We start from the raw sequence: 12,195 nt of genomic DNA on the forward strand, positions 1-12,195 counted from the left end.
GGAAAAAGATACTGTTTTACTTTTGAGCACTGTGATGGCACTAGGAAATTATACTGCTCTTGCAGGCAGATAAGGATATTAAAGATTTTACTTTTATTAGAGACATACCATAGTGCTGTGAGGTAGTCAAAGAGATATAAAATTAAAGTACTGCACCAGCTAAAGAAATGCTGATATTTGTCCCTAAGTGAGTAAGAGTTTTATGTTGAAATGTCTGTGAAAGTAATTCACAAATAGCTCAGGCTAGACTTAAGACTTGATTTTCCTACTCCCAGCTCCTCCATTCCCTTCCCTTTTTTTTCATCTGTCCTGCTTTCATCTTACTGGTGATCTAAATGTACACAGTGAGATGAGATACTGGAATCGGTAAGATAGAAGTGAGTCCCATTAAACTACACATTCACAAAGAAAAATTAATAGGAAGCAAAGGATTCTGTCAGGGTTTGTTAATGTAAATATTTTGGCAAATTTCACTACATAATGTAGTTCTTTATCACCACCAAACTTTTTTTTTTTTTTTTTTTTCTTTTCAGGTCCTATAAAGCACAACTGCAATGCTAAATCCAGTATCAGAAATTAAAATGGTGCATGGGGTGCAGTTTTAAAATCCCGGTGTTCTGTGGAGCAGAGAGTACTGATGTTGCTCCATGCATAACTGAAAGAACAGGGAGAGATTAAGAATAAAAATAGGCGGCCAGTGTTGTCAGATACAATTTGCCAGACTTTTGATCAGAAAAATATTTTCTATTACATTTTTTTAATCAGTAACTCAGATCGGCAGTGCTATTGTTCACTGTAAGAACTGTAGGCATTATTAACTGTATCAGTGCTTTTCCTCAACATTTTTCCTGGGTTATTCATCCCACTTATAAGACTGTGCCTTTTTTGTTTTGGTAAGGTGACTCTGCTTTCCTCTTGTCAACAGCATATGTTTGCCCATCCTGTGTTGCTTCATGTTTGTATAGTGGCTGCCCCCATGTAGCTTCATCCTGACAGCTGTGACATACTCATGGCACTGCCGCACAAGTCAAGCGTTGCTGCCCACTGCGATGTCCAGACCCCCATTGCACCATTCCTTCTTAATGTAGTTTTCCTCATATGCTGTACCACAGCCTTATTAATAACCAAAGGATTGTTATGTTAGTTAAACTTTTTGATTTTGCCTAAGATTTAGTGTATGGTGTAATCTGGGGAACTTGAGACTTGAACTCTTGATACTGTTGTGCTTAGAAAAGTTAATAGCAGGAGATCACTGCAGAAATCTCAATAGGGTATGTTTCACACAATATTGTGTATATGCAGATTAATTGTTGGAACTCACAACTCTGTACTGCTATAAAACTTTACGAATAAAACCCTGATGTTCTTGCACTGACATGCTGGAACTTTTCCTCAGCTCATCCTGTCTCTTTAGAAAGGCTGTGGAAATTGTCATCATTTCATCACCCGCATTTCTTTATTATCCGTAGGAAGTCCATAGCACCAATTTGTGCATATATAAGCCCCTTGTGAAGCCTCCTGTCATACTGCTGCCCCACATCTTAAAGGCTTTCCCTGTGGCAAGAGCAGAATCCCCCTGCTCACTGTTGAAAGGCAGGAGGAAGACACCCATCCAGTGACAGATATAAACTAGCAGTTATCTAACTAGAGTTGCCCTGCAGGAAAGTACAAGGGCTATAGAAAGGATCCATGTTGCTGGAGAAAATAAGCTGTCCGGCCATCTCAGCCCCTGGACTTTGAGAGGGACCTCTCATCCCAGGAGAAGATGAAAGAGAAAGCAGAGAAGTTATTGCAAAAAAATTGCTTTTTCAGATTTCTGCTCACCAAAAGGAGACATGCTGCAGAAGGCATTGTAATGACAAAGGCAAAAGAGCAAATCAGTGCAGAGTGAGCTGAAGATTAAATAAGAATGTGAACAGAGATTACTGGAAACTTCTATGGCACAGTGGTTAATTGGAAGGAAATAAAAATTCAGACTGCTTTGTAAACATGCTGTCTACAGCATATATATGTAAGAATGAATACAGAAAAAGAGCATTTCTAAAAGGCTAGCAGCCAAATAAGTGTAAATAACTGAGTTTTCTCTTCTCTGCCCTGCCTGAAGAATTACTTTTTATTGCGCTTCAACTTCTATTTTCCTTAACTAAATGAAATAAAATAACTTTTTTTCTGATCCACTATGAAATTTATTTGACTCAAGTATATTTAGCTGGGAGAGTATTGACTTTTTAAACCTAGAAAGTGTATTTTAGAACATTCCAAAACAAACCCAGTTATTTTAAAATGAAAATTCAGAACATTTCAGTTTAGAAATCTATATAAAAATATGGTACCTTTTTCCCTTCCCCTCCCTCCCTCCGTCCCTGCCTCTCTCCCTCCATTGTACCCCCTTCTCTTTTTAAATTGTTTTATTTTAGTCTTTCTTCTTTCATTCTTTTTCATTCTCTTTCTTTTTCTCTCTTTACTCTCTTTTTCTCTGTTTCTTATAAGTATTTGCTGTATTTTCAAGAATACTCCTGGTCAGCCTCAAAACTCATTTATTTGAAATATAAATGATATGCCAGAAAACATGCCTGGCTGAAATAACAGCATTTATTTGAGAGACTGTCAACATACACAAAGGTATAGGAAAAGTATTTCAGGTTGCAGTTTCAAAGAACGTATTTAGTACCCTCCAAGAACTCTTAAAAAGGAATTGATCCAAATTAAAAGCGGGGGAAAAAATGTGTTAATTGATCTAGAAAATGCATAGAAAGGAATAAATCTGTGCATAAAACATTCAAACCTTGGACTGTGATCAGTGACTTTATTCCTCTGGTGAATGTTGGAAAATTTCAGTTACCTATGAAGTCTACTGCATGGCAAAGGATGCACACTTAAAACGGCTCCTATGTTGAAGAAGAAAGCTTCAGCTATGAATCTGTTCCAGTGTTGGCCTGCTGTATATTGGCAATAGAGTAATAAGAAGTGGAATTTAGAGAAGAAAATTTTATTTCGGTCAGTTGCAATATTGACCACATGCAAATATTCAAATTAATGATTTCTGACTGCTCCAGATCAGATAATCTTATGCTTCCAGATGACACCTGGGTCATCCATCCTAAAGTTGAATGACACAGCTTCACCAGGGGGCAGTTGTAAAAAGCCATCTGAGCCTTACAGAGCAAAACACACTTTCTTCAGTCTCCAGAGCTTGTAAGTGGTGGTGCATCTGTGCTGACAACCATTACACCTGCCCATCTAGTCACCAGTGCTGAAATGCATTAGCAAATACAGGCTGTGGGCAACCTGCTGTAGCACAAGACCAAACTGGCAGTGAAGAAATTACCTGGAAAAAAGTATCTCTCACATCAGTCAGAAAAATATCAGGAGTCAATGACAGTTGTTATGAACTGGTAAGTCTGTGGCTGTTACTGTGTTTTCTTTCTGTTTTTTTTTTAGTAATCAATAGCATCAGTGTATGATACATCATACCATGTCTTCTCCCAAGTGCTGCAGCCTCGACACATGGCAGGGGACTGGCCTTATGAAATCACTGTTCTTATGTGTATCCTTTAGCTGTTCCACCCTCCCTACTTCTCTCTCTTTCATCGTACAGTTTTTGATTGGATTAAAAAGCTTAAACGTCAAGAACATAGTATTTTTAAACCTCTGATTTTTTTCACTGTGTTAAAAATGCTCACCATCTCCCAACTAAGAAAAAGGAACTGGTGAAGACAGCCTGAATTCATTTATGAAGACTAGCTGCTGCTTGTCACCTGTTTCTTGCAGAAGAGTTTCCTTTACAGCCAACCCCAGGGACTTTCCACTGGTGAGGTGGAAAACCATTTGATGAGGCTATGTTTTGGAGGGGGATGTTAGGTAGAATTAAGCTGCTCCTAGCTTCACAACTTATGAGAGGAGTTTTTTCCTCTGTAGAGCTTTAAGGAGGCCAATGACAGAGTGGGTGATTTGTCATATGAAATGGTAAAAGTGGGGAAAAAAAGGGTGGGGCATAAGGAAGGAGGCAGAGTGTGCTTGAGAGAAAAGAGAGCCAAAATTCTCTTTATAGCCATTAGCAAGTGTCAGAAAAAAAGCTGGCACAATTAGCTCAGTATTTTAAACCTAAAGATTTTCACACAACTCAGGGTTTTCTGGAGCTGATTTAGGCAACCTGACACGAGCTTCAGTTTTGCACAGACTTTGAGAAACATCTCAGGCAACTAAATGTTGACTCTCTGCAAAACCTCCCATGCTGTACTCTCCTTTTTCCATGCCATACATTACTACTTTCACTTTATTTGCACTTTGGGTTTGGTTTGATTTCTATGTGCATTCATGTAAGTACTTTTGTATGCTCATGTGAATCCATTAATGTGTACAATTGTTTTGGAAATTATCTAAGGAAGCTTACTTTGGAAACCTCATTGTAAGAGTTACACTCATCCAGAGAATAGTCTAACTTGAGCCTACTATCCAATGCAGCAGAGATTTTGAAGTTGTTTTTTTTTTTTTTCTTTTTAAGCAATTACAGAAAGATAATCTAACAATTTTAGACAGCAAAAAAATCTACAAAAAGGCCATAGCCTGAAAGCCTTCTGTGAGTAGAGTAAAAGCAAAGTCTAAAATAAATTACTAATTTTAAAATATTTTTTTTGTTACAGTTATTAGATTAAAAAGATTCAGAAAATGAGCTGATAAGTGCTAACCCAAATGCCCTGACAAAGTTCCAAAATCAATAGTAGAGACAGAAAATGTGTTTGTTGATTGGTTGAGGTGTCATTGTGAGGTCTCAAAATACTTGTCTTAAATGCTGTTGTCTTTCTAAAATAACCTAACAGAAATGCACTCTTCTGATTGGAAAATAAATAAAGAGATCTGAGACTAGCCAGAGTTCTCAGATAGTCCATGCTTTATTATATCTTCCAGTTGATAATTAGCTTTCTCATTGTGTTTTACTATTTGAGTCATCCAAAACCACTTTATGTCTTTAATCATCTTTATTACCATTCTTTGTAGCTTTTCTACTATATCCTTTCTGTCTTTCTTATCCACTGTTCAAGGTTCAGAAACATCATGTATCTGCACAGTAGCATGAGGATGACTTCTGTTTCATTACCCACTTCCTTCCCATTTCCATTTCCATTTCCATTTCCATTTCCATTATTTCCATTTCCTCTTTCATTCCTATCCCTTCTGGGATGCTGAAAGGGCTTTTGATGACAGCACCAACTGACTGGTTTTTGGCCTAAACCTAGGAGAATATATGAGCTGGATTTCCTTGTCCACATTGTAGGTGACTTCTTCAGCAAACTCTGTATTTTTATATCATTATATCATCAATATATAGATACATATCATCAATGTCATTATAATATTCTTACCCAACTGTCCACCAATTACTCTTTAGAATAGTTTCTATCACTTTTCTCCAACGGGTACTGATATTCTGACCTGCAGTTCCTATCTCCTCCATCAAATTAAGAAAAAAAGAAAAAAAAAGTCATAGGACTAGATACCTCCCAGTCCTTTAGTACCAAGGCTTGTTAAAGAAGTTTCTCATGTTCAGGCATTCCACAGATCATTCCCTTTAAGAGTCAGGGATTTATCCCTAGACCTACAGCTCAGCTGAAACCAATAGGAGGTCCATTAAAAAGATGTCCTAGGTGCTCAAGGATGAATGACATGGTCCCCCTTAAATTAGGGGATTCCCCTTCCCAACTTTACTAGACCTATGACTTTTAATAAGGATGGTGTTTTAAAGATATTTCCAAATGTTTAAAAAAAAATAATTTTTTTTTTTTTCTTGAAGGCTTTACCAGCTTGTTGAAATCAATGACCTTTCTCCTAATCACCATGAAACAGTTTCCACCAGGAAATATGAGTTGACCAATTCTTGGCTACTAGTAAATTCTAATTAACATGGAATTATTTATGTTACATGAAACACATGCTTTATACTTGTGGCAAATTCATTACTTAGCTTCGGAATCCTGAAAAGTCACCTCTGTAGCTGGATAAACTGATTGTCAATACTGCTTAAGTTTGCTACTGCTAGATCATTTTTGAACTCAATGTGCTTTTCTCCAAGGGAGGCAGAAATTAAAATTCACTTCTTGTCTGGATGTCCAGCACACAGAGTATTTCTCAAGCATCTTTTAAATTACTAATTAAGTTGCCTCTCTTCTGAATAAATGATTTTGGGGATCTTTAAAATGTCTCTGTTAAAGCTTGCTGTCAGGATGGACTTGCTCCACTAAGAGTTACATATTGGCAGACTTTAATTAGAATAGCTGCTCGCAGCTAATGACCTAGTCCAAGAAGGAGTCAGTGCGGGAGCTGGTTACTCTGCTGCAGTGACCAGTCTGCTTCTTGCAGTATCACATCTTTCCCAGCCAGACTAAAATGTCTGCCGGGAAATAATTTATTGCTGCAATGTTTCACTGAGAGAAGTGCAATGGATCTTAGAGCTCAAACCTGAAGCTCTTTGTGGAGTATAACATCTTTTATTACTCATTAATAACAAAAAAATTTGAAGATACATTGTTTCTGACATCTTTCTGTTTTCTGTGGCTTTCTGGAAGCCAGTTAATTTTAGCAGAGTAAATGAACCATATTCAGAGTGAAGTCTATGCTACAGTCACACCCTAAAATTTGCCAGTGAGATATTTGAGTGGCAAAATGTGGTCTGAGCCCTTTGTCCTTCTGGGAGCTCTGCAAAGGCCATTGATCCTGAGCAAGGGGTAAGCTGGAAGGGAGCACTCATGACTCAGCAACGATCTACCACTTCTCCCCAGCAATTTACACAGGAGGAGTCTCATGGAGTCTTCTCAGAAATACCAGTGCACTCTTTATTTAGTAAAAACCTCTAGGAAAAGCAAGGTGTAGCCAGCCTCCCATCACCACCTTCGGTTATATCCCATCCCCAGCAGAAGTTTCCAATTATTTCTGTTTGTGCCTGCTTCTATGTTTGTGTCTCCTTCTATATAATATTTTCTCAAATTACTGGCAAGATCTCTTTGGATAGCCTTGTACTTAATTCCATTTCAACTTTAAAGAGCAAGTCCTGGCAGAGACAGCTAAACTGAACATTTAATTCAGTTTCAACATTTTTTTTTATCATCAGTTGAAATTTGACTCAGTTACGTTTACTGTAACCATCTTTGCTATGCAGCAAGTCATCTCTGAGCAGGCTTATGAATTTTTCAGGTCTTTATATGATTCTGCAGTGTAAAAAAAATGCCTACAAATCTTTCTTCTACTTGACACAGGCAAATGATTCCTATTACTCCTTTTACTCCCTACAAATATATGGGAAAAAGGAAATTGTTTCTTGTGGGGTAGCAGTCATAAAATATTTGAGAAATACTGAAACCACTGATTCAAAAACTTTAATATGCATAAGTAACAAGGAAATAAGGAAAGAAATTAATGTTTTATGTTCAGACTGAATACTGTTTAATCTCTTTCTGTGTCTTTGAGATAGAGATCAAGATTCTTTGTATGTTCAAGTTATGCACACACTTTGAAGAATAAACAAGTATTGAAAACTACTCTTTTTAGCTTGTCTTTTCAAAATTATTTTGAGTTTCCAAGCCTTCTCATGAGTTTGCTTATTTCAAAATCAGATAATCCTTTTCTATAATCCTGTGTTTTCATTTTTTCTCTATGGATCTGCTAAAGACATTTGAGATTAATAAGAAGAGCTGAGAGTTCACCAGACAGGAGGAACATTGAAACCAGCTCTACAAAATTGTATAAAATGCATAAAGTAGAGCACTAGGAAAAAAGATATTTTATTTTGAGGCTTTCAGTTACCACACTCTTAAATTTTAAATGCAAACATAAACAGGCTAAAAATGAATATGAAATAGCATACAATTTTAAATCAGCATTTTTCTCTTGAATGTCAGTCTCCACAAAAAATATTCTCTTACTAGACAACAATATTACCTGGTCAATATGATAAATTTGCTGACTTTGCTTCTGAGAAACTTCTGGATAGGCAGATTTCTTAATAATCTCTGGCTGAAGAGCATTTTGTACTCTAGTCACTGTCCAAAGTCAGTCTTCCTGGCTAAACAGTATACTCTTCAAAGTGTTTGAGTGAATGATTTGTACCCATGATAAAAAATGCTGTGCAATGGCACTCACATCATTGTTTAAAATCCTGAGAAGCTGAGTTTATATGGGAGTATACATTGTATTATTAGTTACAACAGCTGTGCTTAACTTCATTTTATTGATATACTGCTGCTGCCAAGTATTGTTATTATCAATTCCTAGCACAATGTAAACCCATTCAGTTTGCACCTAAACCAGTAGTTTTAATGATGTTTAATGGCCATCACAATAGTCCTCAAAATCTTTGAAACTGTTTTCTTCAAGCTTGCCTTTGAGAGCAAACAGTTAATTCCCAAACAATAACAGCTTTCTACCTTTTTGTCTCTACTAATAACTTACAATAAAATAGTAAGGGTCTAGCAAACACAAGCAGAAATAGACCTTTATAATATATATACCTTCAGCTTATACCTATATATATACCTTCAGAGGTAACAGAAGTTGAGAGGGAAAACGAGGCTGGCATTTCAGCAAACCATCGAATATGTTGCATCTGTAATCAAATGAAAAATATCAAGTAAGCAAGGTGAAGTGTTTATATAAAAAACAGTTAAAACGTGGAAAAAGTAGTATTACAATGAAATTAAAGCTATTGAACTAAAATAAATTATACCAAGTTTTTCAAGAATTGAATTTGCTTTAATGCAAAATGTACCTCCAAATCCATAGACTGTCTTGATACCTACAGCTGGATCTCATATTTTAAAAGGTCTACTATTGAGTAATAAAGGATTTAAAGTCATCAGATTGTGAAGAAGTTTTCATTCTGTCTGTAATCTTTTAATCTTAAAATTGCTCTAGCTCCTTGCAGGTTTATTGCATGTTCTGTCTAAGGGAACAATAAACAAAAAGTATTTATCCAACAGTAATGCATGGTGATGCACCACTGAGGACAGATGTTGCTGTGGTTATATACACCATATTGAAGTAGAAACTTTACTATGCCATGCAAGTACTCATAATATTCTTTCAAATAAGTCTTGAGAAGAAAAGGCACAAATAAATCTGATATATTTTTTAGTAAAAAAGGAAAGCTAATCTGTTATTACACTTAGGAAGCAACATAATTCATGCAATTAGAGGATGTCCAAAGAAAAAGAGGCCATTTTTCACTTGGGCCATGAGACTATAGACAGTTTCATATCCAACAATTTAGCTATTGCCTGTTGCATACCTATGGAACAGTAAAGAAAAGAGGATGCTGGTGATCATAGAGATGGAAGATTGTTGAAGTGTGATTAGCTAAAAGCAGTTTTAGATTCTGAACTGTAATGTGTCAGGACATAGGAAGAAAGCTTATTCCCTTCAGTTATTCTTAGCAGAAAGAGTTATCTCTCATTTTTTATACCAAGTGCTTTGTGCTTCTTTTCAAATTTTATTGCTTCTTGATGTATTTTACACAGCAATGATGTATTTTACACAGCAAGACTGATTCCATGCACAAAAGCAGGAACACCAAAAATTCTGCCTTGGTGATTTTCAGAGGTTTTGCAACACACTGCAAAGTGAAGGAAAGAAAGAAAGAAAGAAAGAAAGAAAGAAAGAAAGAAAGAAAGAAAGAAAGAAAGAAAGAAAGAAAGAAAGAAAAATAAAGGAAAGAAGGAAGAAAGAAAGGAAGGAAGGAGGAAATTAACAAGGAACAAGCCAACTGAAGAGAATTTTCTATATATAACCATCCCTAAATACAACAGTTTCTGGGGAAACATTCTGATCACACTGCCTATCTCCTCAAAACTCAGTACCTTGCCCCATGGAGGAAGCTGGTCCAGTGATTTTCCTTTGTGCCATTGTATTGCCTTCTTCCTCTGAAGCCTGTAATAGCTGTTTTGTAGATCCTGCAGGGCTGTGCCTGAAAAACACATTTTCGTCCTCTGCTGCAATTTAATCTTAATAATATTGTTTGCAGCCTCAGTGAATGTACACTTTATCTTCTTCTTGTACAGATGATTTTTGAGAGCTCCAAATATGTATTTTCATCTGCTGCAATGTTTGAATAAAGTTTTACAAGGGCAGATTGACTTTCAGGATAGTACAAGTCAATGAGTTTCCATCTTCATTTATTTGATCCCTGCCATTCCATGTCTCTTCATTATACTTGGGTCAGCGATTTTATCCCCTGTTTTAGAACTGAAATTCCGTGTAATCAGAGGATGCTGAACAAATTCTTCTCCACTGTAACTCCACTGTAGTCAAAGTACTTACACGAGGGATGAATTTGGCTCAGAGTATTTGGCATAATGTCAATGAGTTACTACAGCTGTTCTAGGTCTCTTTATTTTCATCATCCTTGGCTGCTCTACTTTGTACTTAAACCTGAGTAGTGGTCAGATTTATTGGGGTTCCTTAGAGAGGGATTAAAATAAACCTGGCACAGCCTGAATTATGTCCTAATACATGGCGCTCCTTACTCAGATCCCTCTTACACCTTCACACACACAGCCAAAACTGAGTAACCTGTATGGGAGGTAGGAGCTGAAGAAGTACAACATGAGGAGAATTGCTTGCGTTAAACCTTGAGAACAAAATTCAGGGCATAATGTGAGCTTTTTCTGCAGCACATTATAAATTGCACAATGTTAGTTTCTGTTAAAAAATGCCAAAAAAAGGTTGCAATTTTAATCCCTGCGTGATGAAATTCCACTTCACTATAGATTTGACTATTCCATATTGCAACATATAATGATTTTGTACTCTCTGTTCCTCTGCTGACATCACTGGAAACTTCAAAAAGATTTGGTGGTGTTCCATTAGTTTTCTGTGCCTTATGCAAAAGTTATAGTTGATATTTTTTCCATTGACAAGAAAATTCCTATAGAGGACAATTACGTCAGTGATATTTATCCTTAACTTTACAGTGTGGCAATATGTGCAGAAGAGGTAAAAAGGACACCAAATCGCTACTTTTTATGCCATATTTACCTCATATGGAGGTATTGATTTAGTGCTTTCTTTGGTCACATGCAATGGCCTTGCAGGATATTTTTCTGTTGCAATATCAGGAGATATTTATTCCTTGATGGGAGAAAAATACAGGCACATTTGTTTCCTTTTCCTATCACATCCTCTAAAGCTTGGGAATAGGTCATATCAAGTTACAAATTATCTAAGTGACATTAAAAATCTCAGACCTATCTGGCCTTAGGACAAAATGCAGATTTTTAGGTAGGAAGGAATTCCTTTTTTAGGAAGGAATCCTTCTCCAGGTTAGAGCAGCCATCTTCTCTGCATGATTGGAGAATTTCACCTAGCATGTCCCTCCTACTACTGGAAAGGCAGATTTTGGTAGTGATTCTAACATCCATATATCTCTTTCTTATTTGAGAAGCACATTGTAACTGCAGCTCTCATTTTGTTGTTTTGTTGTTTTTTCCAACTTTATGAATTTATTATAGGATATCAGTGATATTGCTCCAGTGCCTGGATCCATTTTAGCAGGCTCCAAGGCAGAGGGCCCTGCTAAGCCATTATGTATTTGAGTGCTTCTCTTTTCATTTCAGCAGTATTTGTTATTTGCTCTTTCCTTGTATGTTGCATACTGGGGCCATAGTGCCTGATGCCTCTGAAACAATACCATACTGGTTATGTGTATGATCTGAGAAGATTTAATCAAACAATTTCCAGTCAGCATGTGTAAATTTTCCCTAGGTATTGAGCTAAAGCGTATTTGACCATGACTACAAACCAAATACAGAATAACTGATTGGCTGATTTGATGAAAAGTGTCCAAATTCATCAAGCCATTTCTATAACTAGTTTACAACTGGATAAGTATCAGTAAAAATAATTTGCTGAACAAATAAACAAAACAACAGAGTGAGACTCGTCATATTGAACATCCTGTGACATTCCCAGACTGACAGGTTTGAGATTTGTCCTGAATGGTTAGGTAGGCCATCACAAGCTATCTGAAGGACTAAACTGCCTCTTCAGACTCTAAAGATAGGCTAGAGAGTGAAATGGAACTGGTTTGGGTTGATTGCTTCCAGGACAAGCCAACAAGAAAAGGGATGAGGTGAGCAGGGACTAGCTAGGACCTTGTCTGTCTGCTGTAGATATTTGGTAGAAGATCTGAGACAGCACCCAGAGGTCATA

Source organism: Accipiter gentilis, chromosome Z (assembly GCF_929443795.1).
Source record: "Accipiter gentilis chromosome Z, bAccGen1.1, whole genome shotgun sequence".
Classification (NCBI taxonomy): domain Eukaryota; kingdom Metazoa; phylum Chordata; class Aves; order Accipitriformes; family Accipitridae; genus Astur; species Astur gentilis.